This window comes from Pleurodeles waltl, chromosome 1_1, assembly GCF_031143425.1.
Source record: "Pleurodeles waltl isolate 20211129_DDA chromosome 1_1, aPleWal1.hap1.20221129, whole genome shotgun sequence".
Taxonomy (NCBI): domain Eukaryota; kingdom Metazoa; phylum Chordata; class Amphibia; order Caudata; family Salamandridae; genus Pleurodeles; species Pleurodeles waltl.
In genome coordinates this window covers 938,496,965-938,511,152 of record NC_090436.1, presented here as the reverse complement: position 1 = coordinate 938,511,152, position 14,188 = coordinate 938,496,965, and the positions used below count along the sequence as shown (strand labels likewise).

The window sequence follows — 14,188 nt, the reverse complement described above, 5'->3', positions numbered from 1 at the left end:
GTTGCTATTTAAAAAGTAAGTACACTTTGTAATACACCTTGTGAACGGAAAGCCCAGGATTTGAAAAGTCATGCCTCCTGGCATGGAAAGACTTCACAATCCATCTCTGCAGTGTGTACTCCAACATTGGCATTATGGCTACTTTTATAATTAATTATAATTACTTTCAAGTGCATAATCTCAACTTGTATCCAGCCTGGATAGATTTTATCTGTGTATATTGTGCAGCCGAGTAATATTTTCTTATGCCTTTTACTGCCATGCTTAATTTTTCTCAAAATCACTCCAGTATTCCTTACTCAAAGTGTTTTTATTAAAAGCTGTATGAGTAAAATCCTTTGCATTATTTAAATGAAGCTAATAAAGTATGACATATGTAAACTAAAAGTAAACCCATGTTTACCACCGCTCTGTCCATTGTCTTTCACTTTTAGAGACTCAAAAATGTGAAGGTATATTCCTTCTCTGGCCAGGCAGCAGTACTCCAAGAACAATCACATTTTGACAGGTATGCCTCAAGGCCCTAATATGTGCTGTGCAAAGGGGACTGTTGTCTAGCCTGAAGAAGCAGCCTACCAGCACATCCCGCAGATCACTCTCTCTTTTTGTAAGCAGTTGTATAGCAGTTCGCTGAGTTGTATGGTGTGGCCATGATTTTTTATATATCGGGTCACTCTAAGGATTTCTTTTTTCAAATAGGTGGTTATCAGCCTTCTTGTTTAACCCAGCATATGTCTCTCTAACACATTTTCTGCTGTTATTAAATGTTCAGTCCCATCACCTACGCACAGCACAATGACCAATGGGTCTTCCATTATGGGGAATCCCAGTACATTCTTGATGCAGTTAAGCACTTCTTTATAGGTGAATTTAATGTATGAGTATGGCTACCAGTTGTGACACCAATATTTTTATCTGTCTCTTGATTTGTTATTGCTTCATAGCAACATACTGAAAGCAGGGGCGGCTCCTCCATAAGGGTGGAAGAGCGTCTCCCCCTGCCAGCAGCGGCAGCTGCAAACCTTTTCCACAAAAACAATAATAAACTCTGTTTATTATTGTTGTTGGGGAAAAGGGGCGGTGCCACAGGGGTGACTAGCAGTGAGTGGGGAGTGCTCAGCTCTCTCCCTCAGAGTGCACGTATGTTTGGCCGGCCGTCTCGGGCCAGCCAAAGACACATGCGCAAAAGGCTCTCTCCAGCCCAGCAACACAGCTGCCGGGCTGGAGAGAGCCTGCACAGGCCCCCAGTCTGACTGGGAGTGCTCTGAGCAGGGTCAGGATTGGTGCAGGGCAGGCTGGGAGCCTGTGCCTGCAGGCAGAGAAGAGGAGAGGAGCAACGCTATCGTGAAGGCGGCGGTGGCACAGGTAAGTATTTTTTCTTATTATTTTTAATTTAATACCCCTCTCTTCCCCCGTTAATCCCACCCCATCTCCCTGCACGCCACCCTGCTAGTGTTGCACAAGCCACGACTGACTGAAAGTCTAGTTCAACTTGCATAGTCATGCGTTTTATTTTGGTTTTATGGTGTTTTGCCCCTTGTAGTAACTGTAGGATTATGGGCACAGGAGAACACCATAAACAGGTTTATTCTACAGTAAGTGCTGGGTGGTGTAGATCATAAGGCAACACAGATCTAGCTGGAGAAAGTCATTATCGATTCCAGTGATCTTTCTGCATATCGTCCAATCACTTATGTTCTTTTCCTGGGCAAGATGACTAATAGACCATCACCATGCACCTATAGGAGACCATCAAGACCAGTATCTATCTCAAGGATTGACAAATTAGGATTCAAGTCACAATGCAGCATAGCGTTGGAAGGATCTCAGTGAATAATGACCCCCTCTTGTTTGCCAACACTTATTAGCACAGTCTGCTTATCATCCTGCACCTCTTAATAGCATTGAACCCCATCAAAGATCAAGTCCTGCTTAGCATCCTGTCCTTAAAAACCGACGCTGTCCTTCCATTGTTCATCTCTTACCTGAGTAACATATACTAACTCTTTCTGATGAACCCTTTAAAATCTGCAAGAATCCCCTGGAACTAAAAGCGTTCCAAAAACCTCAATTTTCTCTTCGCTTATTTCATCCTCTATGTAGGACAATATTAACAACAAAATCAAGTTCATCAGTATGTGGGCAGCTCTCGGTTCTACTTAAATTTCACCCACTCATGAAATTGACTGCCTTGCAACGTGTCAAAACGGAATGCTAAAGGCCTACTTGATGCTCAGCTACTTGAAAATAAAATTTGTACTGAATACCAGTGAGAGTACACAAGCATACGTACAAGGCTGGCTCTGGGAAGGGGTGTGGCTTGTAACCACCGAAAGCTTTTCAGAGAGGCTTATCAGCTTGTGCCTGGCTTCACCAGCTGTCCTGCACTTACAGAAAGCATCTGTCTGTTGACAATCCATAAACAGAGAGCAAGGCTCCCTGATTTAAGATCACTGCTCACCGACTGTCGCAGCCTTGGTGGAACCCCCCTATGGAAGAAGAACAAGTCAAGACCATGAGGTAGACACATGGGTGGCGGGGTCACATGGCAGGCTGTGCTGGCACACAAAATCCTATTACCTTCATTCTGCAATGGAATGACTCCATTGCGTTGCCAAGACAGCGTGTGTGGTGTGAGCTTGGAGCTGAGCTAAGGAAATGGATTGGGCCATCCATTTTGGCACAGCCAGTTGTCAGAGGGCGCCCTGGGGTGAAAAGAAGGAAGAAACCTAAACAGAGGACAGTACACATTTAATAAACTGAACATGGCAGTGTAACACTAGACAGAGCAAGAGACCGGAGGGCTGAGAATTGGTAGACTAAGGGAAGGGAAAATGGACAGGCCACAGCTAATGTCTCAAGGGTAACAATATCTGGCAGGCAGCAGTGATTACACCCCCCACACATGCAGTATTCTTCCCTGTCTTTTGTAAATGGCAGTGATCTCCTGGGACATCGCTTCCATTTGTACAGAGTCAGTTGGGTCAGCATCCAGGTGCCGGCCAGTCCATTGACCTTGAAAGTCTTCCTAGTTGGGTCCTGTACACTCCTTGTCACACTAGCAGGGGATAGGGGGTTACGTTGGCCTCCATTCAGAAGACCTACTTTGGATACAAGGTGGACAAATATGCCTTTTTGCACATTGAACCACCAGAAGTCTTTAAATACTGAATAAGAAGAAGGCCCAAACAAGGCATACTACACCCCAAATGGAACCCATTTAAATGGAAGTGCTAAAAGCTGTAAAAGACACAAAAACTGCTCTTCAATAAAAGATGGGCAAGATAAACATTCACTTAAACTTTCTTAGAAAAGACCTTAAGAAAATGAGCGAAAGGGTGACAGAATGAAAAATCGCTTGCCAGCATCACAACAAAGTTGAAACACCTTAAGAATGTAGTAGTAAGCTCCAGCCGAAGGGAGAGCAACGCTGGGCTGTCTTTAGCATTCTGAGGGACAATCAAAGAATATTATATAAGCCTGGTTTGAATACCATAGAGAGCAAAAATGTTAAAGCGCCAACATAATCCTTGAAATGTTGGATCACATTATGCTTTAGCCAAAGATTTTGTCCTCTTTGTGTCTTTATCAAAAGAGTGCACAGTGCTCCCTCCTCCCCCAGCTATGGTGAGGCAAATTGGTCGAACAGAGACTGGACACAGTGAATGCTTCCCTCGCACATTTGAATCAAAATGTACTCTGAACACAAACAGACAATAGCATCTGAAATAATATTGTTAAAGTAATTGAGGTTTATTGTTATGTTTGGAAACAGACACATCACAGGTTGGGGTATTTGTTAATTCAAGACCCACTGTACAGCTGTATGGGAAGGAGGGCAGTTGAAATGTTAAAACATTTTCATGCACTGAAGCACAGACTTGAGCAGGCAGTGTTCCATTTGAAAATGCAGGTCAACTTTAGCACATCCCTAGGTTACTTGGAGAGACAGACACCAAACAGAGTCTCCGACATGAGCTTTGCAGTGCATGACTGGGAATGTCAACAGCCTGGTTAACACAATAAAAAAGCATAATCCAGCACCTACTTTAACAACAAAAACCCAAAGTACTTTCCTCCGGGAAACTTATCCATTAGTCAATATCTGTATCTTTGTGGTCCGTGGTAGGCACTGAATGCTCTGTCAATCACGGTATACAAGTGCTTAGGGGTGGCAATTGGCAATATTGGCTAAAATAATTCACCATGTTTGACCTGGAAAAACATGGCTGGATGGAGACAGCAGCAATGCTGCAGCACTAGGGATATGGTAAGGGGGGAACATTATCATAATTATCATATGCTGCTCCTTGTCTGGGTCCAAACAAAAATCTGATAATTACTGGTGGAGGCACCATCCACACTCCAGAAAGAATGCCTTCAATGTGTTAATTAGAGAGCAATGGACAGAAGATACAAATGGCCACAATGCAATAAGGCCCTTAATAGGCTGAGGGTCTCTATCCAAGCCATGGGCCTTCATGACATATGGAGAGAACTATACGACAATGATAGATCCATTTTGGCACACATAACATGCACTCACAGCGTGGAATGCATATACTCCACTGATTAGAGGTTCCCTGATACCATCCACAGTAGTATAGAAAGGGGAATTCTGAAAGGAACTAGAGCAACAGACTCTACAACAAGAACACACATACATACCTGACATGTGGGCAAGCAATAAGAGGAGACTTCAATTGCAACAGCAATAACACAATTCTCTGGTAAAGCACAAAGCTCGGGCCTACTATATAAGCAATGGAAAGCATCCCTACAAACCAATAAAGATTTGTGGGAACCTGTTGTGTGGCTTATCGCATGGTTTAGCTAGCAATAATATAGTATAAGGCATGGGCATGCTGCAAAAGACCAAATCTAACAAACAGAGAATTGTGGATCCTTAAATAACCTACACCTTTGCAGATTATTTTGAACACTTGTACGGTTCAAACCAAGGGTGTGGAGTAGTCAATTTGTAGCATTTTATTGAAGATGAAAAGGGTATCAGAAAAATAAAGAAATGAATTATATAAACAACCCTTGAAGAGAATGAGAACTCAATTGTGCAGTTTCATACCCTAACAGTATACTAATTGAACTGTATAAAAGGCTAACTAGTGTGACACCCAATCACTATTAGATATATTAAAGGAATCTAGGCAGAAAAAAATCCTACCACCTGGCCTGAGACCAATTTACATGTCCTACTACTTAAACAGGGCAAAGATAGAGACAACTGTTTAAAATTTCGTCCTATTTTGCTACTAAACAGCGAATCTAAAATTCTTGACAAAGTATTAGCAAATTGGTTGATCTGAGTTATGCATGACTTGCCGTATCCCGACAAATCTTGCTTTGCGCCTGGTAAATTGACCAGAATCCATTTACGAAGAGTGTATAACAACTTACGTGCAGATTCTGCATCTAAACCAATCACTGTAGTGTTGCTAGATGCTAAGTAGGGTTTGATTTTTTTGTGTGACCTTTCTTATTTATAGTGCTTGAAAATATGGGGCTATCTCCTTGTTTAAACTGCTGACTGGTAAACTCCTTGCGAAGATGCTTATCAGTGGGACACACTCAAGAACATTTGGGGACCTGACACGGTTGTCCACTCAGTTCACGATAGTGACAGAACCACTGGCTGTATGGATCCAAAAAAGATGCATTTGTGAGGGATTGGAAGAGCTACACAGACTGGTGCAAGCATATATCCCTCCAGCAAAACATTAAACAGACTGGGAACACATTTTAACTCATATGGGAGGAATTTAGGATTTCACGTTATTTGGACAAATGCACTATTGTACCCTGTGAACATCTGGATCCCCCGCAGCACTTTCTCCTACGCTTCTGAGAATAGAAAGGTATTATTTTAAATAGATTGTACTTTGGATTTCAGGTGAGCTGGACACATTTTTGTCTCATAATTTAGGCTCCCTAATCGTCTTATTAAAAATTGAGTGTATTTATTGGAAGAAATGTCTGCTTTCATTGTTGGACAGGCTTCGCTCCTCAAAATGATAACCATGTATGAGTTACCAGGTAGGCCTGTCAAGAAGCTAGACAACATAGTGCTCTCAAGTTATGGAAAGAAGAATCTGCCATAATTGCCCTCTCAACACTATATAGGACCACATTTGAGATAGGGAGTATGCCGCCAAAATTGAGATAGTACTGTGAGTCACACAAATACACATGATTAAAGATTGGATGGTTGTACCACTAGATAAACAGGCACTTGAAATAGACAGACACACGGTGGATGAGAAGGCATAGGTGAGTGCACAACTAGGAGGCAGGTAAATGCTGAACACCATGACTGCCACAGTGCAAGAGGCAGAACTATGGGAGGGCCACAAAAGATGTAAGGTGGAAGGATTATTACACCCTAATGCTCCCATTATGGCAGGGAAACAACATACATTTTGGAAATTTATGGGATGGGATGAAATGAGGATCTATTTGCAATGAGAGATCAGGGATAAATTGGACATTAAAACATGCACCCAGCTGTGATGCGAATAATCTTCAGTTTATTAACTGACTCCCCAGCTTTTAAATATGAGTAGTTAAGGCACTTACTTCAACAACACATATGTAAAAGTACAGTGATCCTGGATGAAGTGTCACTAAAAGTTATGCTCCTTGCCACCAAAATTCCCAAAAGGGCAATCTCTCAGATATATAACACTCTATGACACACAGAAAAAACTTGACTTGATAAACTGAAATTAAGATAGGAACTAGACTGAGATGCACTGGAAGACTGGATGTGGGGAGAAGCATGTGAAAAGAAGCATTTTTGCACTCCAGGGAGGTCACTGTAATAACAGGATTCCACATAGTACAACATTACATTTTACACAGTATAGAATTGTACCAGGGCACAGCTACACAAATTTGGGACAATAGCAAATTATTTCTGCATGCTGGAGTGCAGTTGGAGGGGTCATTTTATACACACAATGAGAATGCCCTTTGATTAAGAGATACTGGTCCTGGGTCTTGAAGGAACTGCACATGACAGTGGGTCTCACCATAGAACCTAAAAATGTGCTTTTAGCAATATGGAGTAAGTAAGCACTTAACAGGTATGTAAATTTGTTATACACACATGAAGCTCATTGCTGCCAAAAGAGGCATTGCACAATGCTAGGCTTGTCTCAAACCACCAACTCTCACAACATAGAAGAGGAATATGGACTTGTGCATAGCAGCAGAAAAAAATGTATATACTATTTATTTATTTAAAAAGTATTATACATAGAGCAAACATGACCCTTGAGGTTATCAAAGCGCTTTCTGAATGGTAAGGAAAGAAGAAACAAATATAGCAAACAACATAAACGAGCACAGTACTGTGTACAGGAAGAAGTAGTTTCAAAATGGGGAATAGTTCAAACTGATAAATCAAACAAACTGGATTAAAGCAAGCTAGTAATAAACAAAGGTTTATTCATTGTGTCTTATCAAGGACAAACATTAGAGTTTGTGGGTATTAGAGCAGAAATTTGTCAATAGCATTTTGACTTCTTTTTTTAATGATACTGTTGAGGGGTTGAGTTTGAGTTCAGGAGGCAGGGAGTTCCAAATTCTTGGGACAATACCCAAGAATGATCAGTTGTAAGTTTTCTTTTTGTAGAATGTTTGAGGTTTCAGCAGTAAGGTATTGGTGCTTATAGAGAATCTACAGCCACCAGATAACTCTAGATGTTGTGTACGGGATGCATCTGCTGTTGAAATGAAGGGCTTTATGGGTCATGCAGGCATTTTTTAACTGCATTCTTGCCTCATATGGGAGCCAGTTAAGAGATTTAATATCAGGAGTGTTTCTTTTAGATCCTGTGATGAGCCTAGCGGCAGAGTTAAGAGAGGCCCTAAGTGGGGCCAACTTAGATCTAGATAGGCTGCGTAGGGTTGCACTGCCATAGTTCAATCTGGAAATCACTAGGGTTCGAACAGCAGGCTTGAAGTCGTCAAAGGGAGGAAGGGTTTTATTTTCCTTAAGATGTTCATCTAAAAATTAGCTCCTTTGGTGGAGGTAATGATGTGCTCCTGCCCTGCATGTACAGGTTCTTGTCTAGCATTATCCCTAGTGATCTTGTGGAATCAATTATGGGTGGTAGGCAGTTAAGAGCTGTTAGTTGCTTCATCCATTTTTTGATAACGGGATATTGTTTGGGTGGGGCAGTTATGAGGAATTCCATTTTTAAAGCGTTTTATTGAGATGATTGCAGGTGAGCCATTTTTGTGGTTTTTGTAAAGATGTATTAAAGAATCTGATGTTTTCTGGGGAAGAGATTTTCAAGTATAGTTGGGTTTCGCCAGCGTAAATGTGATAGTGGATGTTTGATAATTTCAGCATTTCAGTTAAAGGCTCCATTAACAGGTCGATAAGCAGGTTGAAGGGAGTGGGTGAGAGCATGGATCCCTGTGGTACCTTCAATGTGACTGTTGTGGGTTTGGACAGGACTGATTAACCTTGATTCTTTGAGTTTGGTTGTCGAGAAAAGAGGCAACGAGTTGAGGACAGACCCTGATAGCCCATCCTACATTCAAGTAAATCTCGGAGGTTGTCATGTTGAACTGTATCGAAAGGTGACGCTAAGTCAAGGAGGATTAGGAGGCAAAATTTGTTCTTATCCAGAATTATTAATACATCAACCACTAACGCCCTCATTACGACCACGACGGTGGAGGTGGTGGTCTCACCGCCGCGGGCCCGGTTGTGAAGACAGCAGCATAATGAGCATGGTGGTGTGGCCAACTGGAAACAGCCACACCTCCGCCAGTCCCGCCAGTGCGGGCTGGTCGCCGGCAGGGGCCTTCTCCGGGCCGGCGACATGCCTCACACCACCGGCTGTATTACGAGGGTGCAAGCCACTAGGGTTTTCGTGGCGGTCACCCCGCCACAAAACCCTGGCGGTAGTGCACTTTGCGACAAGAATCCCCATTCTTGTTTTTGGCACATGTACCCCATACGACCACACACTTGCAGACACCCCTCCCCCATGCCCTCCACCCCCTTTTTCGGTCAGTCCACCTATGTTACGATGGTCATCCGGGAGGCGGTGGATGTCGACGGTTCCACCGCCACTGCCGCACCGCCATGCCATTTCCTTCTTATAATATGGCGGGCGGAGACCTTGCGGCGTGGCGGTGCTGGCGGTGGACCCGCCTCTCACCCGCTGTCGGTCAGGCCGACGGTGTCGGATTTCTGCCTGTCTATGGGTGGAAGACCATAGGTGACGTATAATATGACGGTCTTCGGACCACCAACACTGGAGGTCTTTTGGCGCTTCGACTCACCGATGTCAGAATGAGCACTTAAGTGCGTAAGATCCGATTCAGTTCTATGGCCCTGTCAGAAGCCAGATTGGAATTGGTCTAAGAACATGAATTGTTCAATGTGGTTGTATAGTTGGACGTGCACACATTTTTCAGGGACCTTTCTCAAAGTCAGAATGTTGGAGATAGGTCAGAAGGTATTTAGGTCCATGTGATCTGCCGTGGGTTGAGCATGCTCCAGAAAATTCCCTAAAACATAGGATGCATGACTAGAACACCATGGACCTCTATAAACAGGGAAGGCAATACTATGGGAGGAAACTGGTGGAGAGGTGCAGGGGACATGATGGATAAACATGAACATCCAATATGTCTAAAATGTAACTGTCTAGGCCAAGGATAATGTGCTAATAAGTGATGGTGTAAACACTCACTTTATTATATGAGAATTAAGATGAAAGATTGGTGGCAGGATAAGGGGAAAACAAAAATGACCCAGATGTGATCACAGATAGTATGTTGAATAGACTCACAAATAGTTAGATGCAGTGTTTCATTAAAGAACGTGAAGAACATATGGTTTAAAAAAGAACTCTGGCTCTGTGCAATGGAACTTAGAGAATGCAACCCAAAACTCTCCAATAATACCAACTCACTTGGATTCCACATTGACAGTAGCCTCAGCTTCAAGCCCTATGGCCCTAAGAAAACACAGACAAAATGAAGAAGCTCTCGCTATTTCAGGGTCAAGCTACAACTTCCAGAACCCAACTTCATAACAACCGTTCAAGTGTTGCTTCTTTTGCACCACGTCTGAGACAATGCCCTGCAGGTTACTTCTGAGACCTCCTTGAACAGATTCTTCCACATAACTGTACAACTCAAGAAGGGACAAAGGAAGTTTGACTAGCTCTGGGGTCTCAGACCTTTTCTGTAGTGAGGGCTACTTCTGATTAGTAAAAATCAGTTATGGAAGGCTGTGAAACTTCCACATTGTTGCCAGACACCCCCACGCCCAGCTTTCTTGACTTTTAGCTTAATGTCCTTAGAGCCAGATAACATGTTTTGAACAAAATACTTTGACTAGGAGCACTATGACAGGGCTGCAATGTGTGTCAGTGAGAGAGTGTTTTTTGGGGATGTATGAACATGTGTGCATATGAATGGGAACTGAGAGCCTGTGTCATATGTACTTGTGGCACAGGTAATACCTATTGCCATATGTGCCACCTTTACATGTATAACACAAACATGCAGCCATTTTATTAAATGGTAGAAATGTAAAGTGCAGAAAAAATGTTCTGCAAAAACGTTCATAGTTTGGAACATTTTTCTGCACTTTGAATTTCCCCACTTAAAATAATGGCTTTAGTTTTCAGGTATAAATATGGCACCATGTCTACCAGCCACTGGGAGAAGGTTGCCTGCTGTGTGTAAAGGCGACAAAAGCTTTATGTTTATATGGATTCCATAAAACTTATTTTTTTAATTGTCTCCCATTTCCAAGCGTCATATATACAATCACCAGGCATCTTGCTCCCTACATGGTGTCATGTTTATAACAGAAAAATACAGTCATTTGTTTAAATATCGGGAATTTAAAGTGAAGAAACATGCTTCATAAAGTATTAAGATGTAATTGGCTTAATTGAAAGTGGAGAAAGAAATTAAGACAGTCTTTTATAGAAATATATTTCTTCACTTTACATTTCTCCCATTTAACATAATGACTATTTTTCAGTTTTGAATATGACACATGGTTTACTAGCCACTAAGTCTACTGCTTGTAAACTGGGACACATTGAAATCGGAGAAGATTAAAATGAAGAGTTACTTAATCATTAAAGGCAACTTTTCATTTTAATTTTCTGTTTAAAATCACTCAGAAACATAATTGTATTTTCTGATGGATACAACTACCTGTGGATTCCTCACCTTATGAATTCGATCCTTGCACCAGCATCCGACGGAAAGTCTTCTTCCAAGCTGTCTATGTCAACGAGGACATCATAATGGCACGGCTCCGCGTGACTCCGTCTGACGTCAACGTGCCAATAAGAGGTCCTCGTCGGCATACTAACGTCAGTTTTTCCTTTTTCCGTGCTTCGACGCCAACGGTTTTTTCTTCCTGGCCCGTTGGTAACTGTAGCGATCTCTTGAAGTTACAATGTCGCCTCCGAAGAAGTCCTGGTTTAAGCCGTGTAGGGAATGCGGGGGTCGGATGTCAGTGACCGACCCCCATTCGGACTGTATTTGGTGTTTAAGCTCCGAACATGATGTGGAAGGTTGTTCTTCGTGCCAGAGCATGATCCGAAAGCTCTGAAGGAACGCGAAGCGAAGCTCTTCTTGGCCAAGGCAAAGAAGAAGGAACACAAGAAGGTTTCTTCCCATGCTTCTCCCAAAAAACATAAGAAGCGCCGTCATCATGACTTTCGGCGCCGTTCGGAGCGGAGCCGTTTGAGGAGTCGTTCGAGGTCGAGATCTCGTTCGTCACGGCGCCAGAAGACGTGGGAGATGAGTCCTACGGTCACGCCTCAGCCGGAGAGTCCGGGGTTGTCACCGGCACCTTCAGTCTATGAGGTCACTCAAGGTAGTCCTCGCTTTTCGCCAGCGCTGAGGGATCCTGATGTTCCCCAGACATCTACACAGCAGTACCCGGTTTTCCCGACTCCAGGGACGGATCTGGCCGCATTTGTGAATGCGATGTATGCTGTTTTTCAATCCATGGCCCCTGCTGGTGCACCGGCGGGTCCCACGGGGCCATTGGCATTCAATTTGGGCTCGCCGGCGTCGTACAGGGCTGCTCCATTCATGCCCTTCTGCCCTACAGAGCCTGGTGGTCCGGCGCCAGGGGTTTCCCCTGGCAGGAGTCCTTCGCCTGGGACTGTGGATCTATCGGCTTCTTATCCGACTCCTTCTCCGCGCCATCCGGCGTCATTGATGGCCTCATCCAGACCGGCTCCATCTCCTTCTGTTCATTCGGCTTCGAGGAGGTCATCTGCCGATTTCGGGCCGGCGCAGGCTCCGGCGCCGGTTGAATCTGGGAGCCTTCCTGAACCGGTTCGGGGTCTGAGATCATCAGCGTCGATGGAGTCCTTGTCGACGCCGGCTCTGGAGACGCATTTAAGATCCCGAAGGAAGGCGTTGAGGCTTCTGGAGGAAGAGGAATACAGAAGGCTTGAGGAAGGTGAGATAGAGCCTTCTGATGATTTCCAGGGACTTTCCACTGCAAGTGGTTTGGATACTTCCCCGGAGTGGGACATTGCTTCTCCGGGGGGGGTTTACTGAGGAGGCCGCCTCCTTCCATGCTGTGGTGAGGAAGGCAGCTGATTACCTGGATTTGCCTTTGTCCACGGCAGAAGTTAAGACTAACCTGCTCACAGAGGTTCTTCATCCATCTTCCTCCAGTGCTGACCCTTTGTTGCCTTTTAATGAGGCTTTGACTGAGCCTATTATAGACCTATGGAAAAAGCCGGTTACATCTCCTGCTGTGAACAGGGCAGTGGCGAGAAGGCATAGAAGTGCCCCAGGAGATCCGGTTTTTCTATCTCGTCACCCGACTCCGGAGAGTTTGGTGGTTCAGGCATCATGTTCTGCAAAGTCTGCCCCCGGTACATTCCCTGGTGTTCCGACAGACAGAGAATCCAAAAGGATGGAACAATCCTCGAAGAACATTTTCTCCTCTTGCAGCATGGCCCTAAAAGCTACCAATTCCACCTGTGTGCTAGGCAGATACATCCATGCCCTAATGGACTTTGCTAAGGAGATGGCAAAAGATCTGCCACAGGAAGTGCAAAAATCTTTTGGGTCCCTTTTCTTGGATGCACAAGCTGCTGCACAGCAGATTATTCAATCTGGCTTGGATTCCACGGATTCTATTGCCAGGGCCATGGGAACATCGGTGGCTACGAGAAGGCATGCCTGGCTAAGATCTTCGGGATTCTCGTCAGATGTACAATCCACTTTAATGGACCTTCCATTTGATGGGGAAAAGCTGTTTGGGGACAAGGCAGACTCTGCCCTTGAACAGTTTAAGGACTGTCGGGCTACAGCTAAGTCCCTGGGTTTGCAGACCCCTTCTGCTACATTGTACAGACCTTTTCGTAGGTTTCGATGGTTTGCTAGAGGTTCTGCCTTTCGTAGGTCTCAATCTTATGCCCAACAACCTGCCAACCTGCCCTATCGTGCTTTCAGAGGGCGAGGTAGGGGTAGGGCTAGAGGTCCAGCCGAGCAGCTCTCTTCTTCTTCATCCTCCTCTGGTGGACAACAGCAGAAGCAGCCCTAGTTTTCCCCACTTTATCAGTCATACTTCTCCTGTAGGGGGTAGATTGAGTCTTTTTCTACAGCGATGGAGGTCAATTACAACAGACTCGTGGGTGCTAGGAATTGTGGAAAAGGGCTATGCTCTCCCCTTTCAGGAGTTTCCTCCTCCCTTCCCTCCCTGTCCCTCCTTTTGTTCAGAAGACCATCTTCTGTTGTTGCAACAGGTGGTTGTAGCCATGTTGGCAAAGGGCGCTATAGAGTTGGTACCATTGCAGGAAAGGGGTCAGGGGTGTTATTCAAGATATTTCCTGATTCCCAAAGTGGACGGTCTTCTAAGTACCCGATCCTAGACTTGAGGATTTTGAATTTGTTCCTCAAGCAGGAAAAATTCAAAATGCTGACCCTAGCACAGGTGCTAATGGCGTTGAACGAAGGAGACTGGATGGTGTCTGTCGACTTACAGGACGCGTACTTTCATGTTCCCATAATCAAGTCGCACAGGAAGTATCTCCGTTTTGTGGTCGGATCGCAACATTACCAGTTTGCGGTCCTTCCGTTTGGTCTTACTTCAGCACCCCGGGTCTTCACAAAGGTGATGGCAGTTGTTGCAGCACATCTCAGAAAGAGG

At 44.3% G+C, this 14,188-nt stretch overlaps 1 protein-coding gene across 3 annotated transcripts in view; it reads left to right on the top strand.

Moving 5' to 3' along the window:
- The window catches only part of SEC24D (SEC24 homolog D, COPII coat complex component), a 319,615-nt gene that overhangs the window by 57,829 nt on the left and 247,598 nt on the right, over nucleotides 1–14,188 (top strand). Inside the window, exon 1 of one of the 3 annotated variants that reach the window (XM_069230161.1) lies at nucleotides 440–508. The exons of the other annotated variants lie outside the window; for them this stretch is intronic. The gene's annotated coding sequence lies outside the window, so the exon portion shown is untranslated. Of the gene's footprint in view, nucleotides 1–439; nucleotides 509–14,188 lie in introns of those variants that run through there. 3 annotated transcript variants of the gene reach the window in all.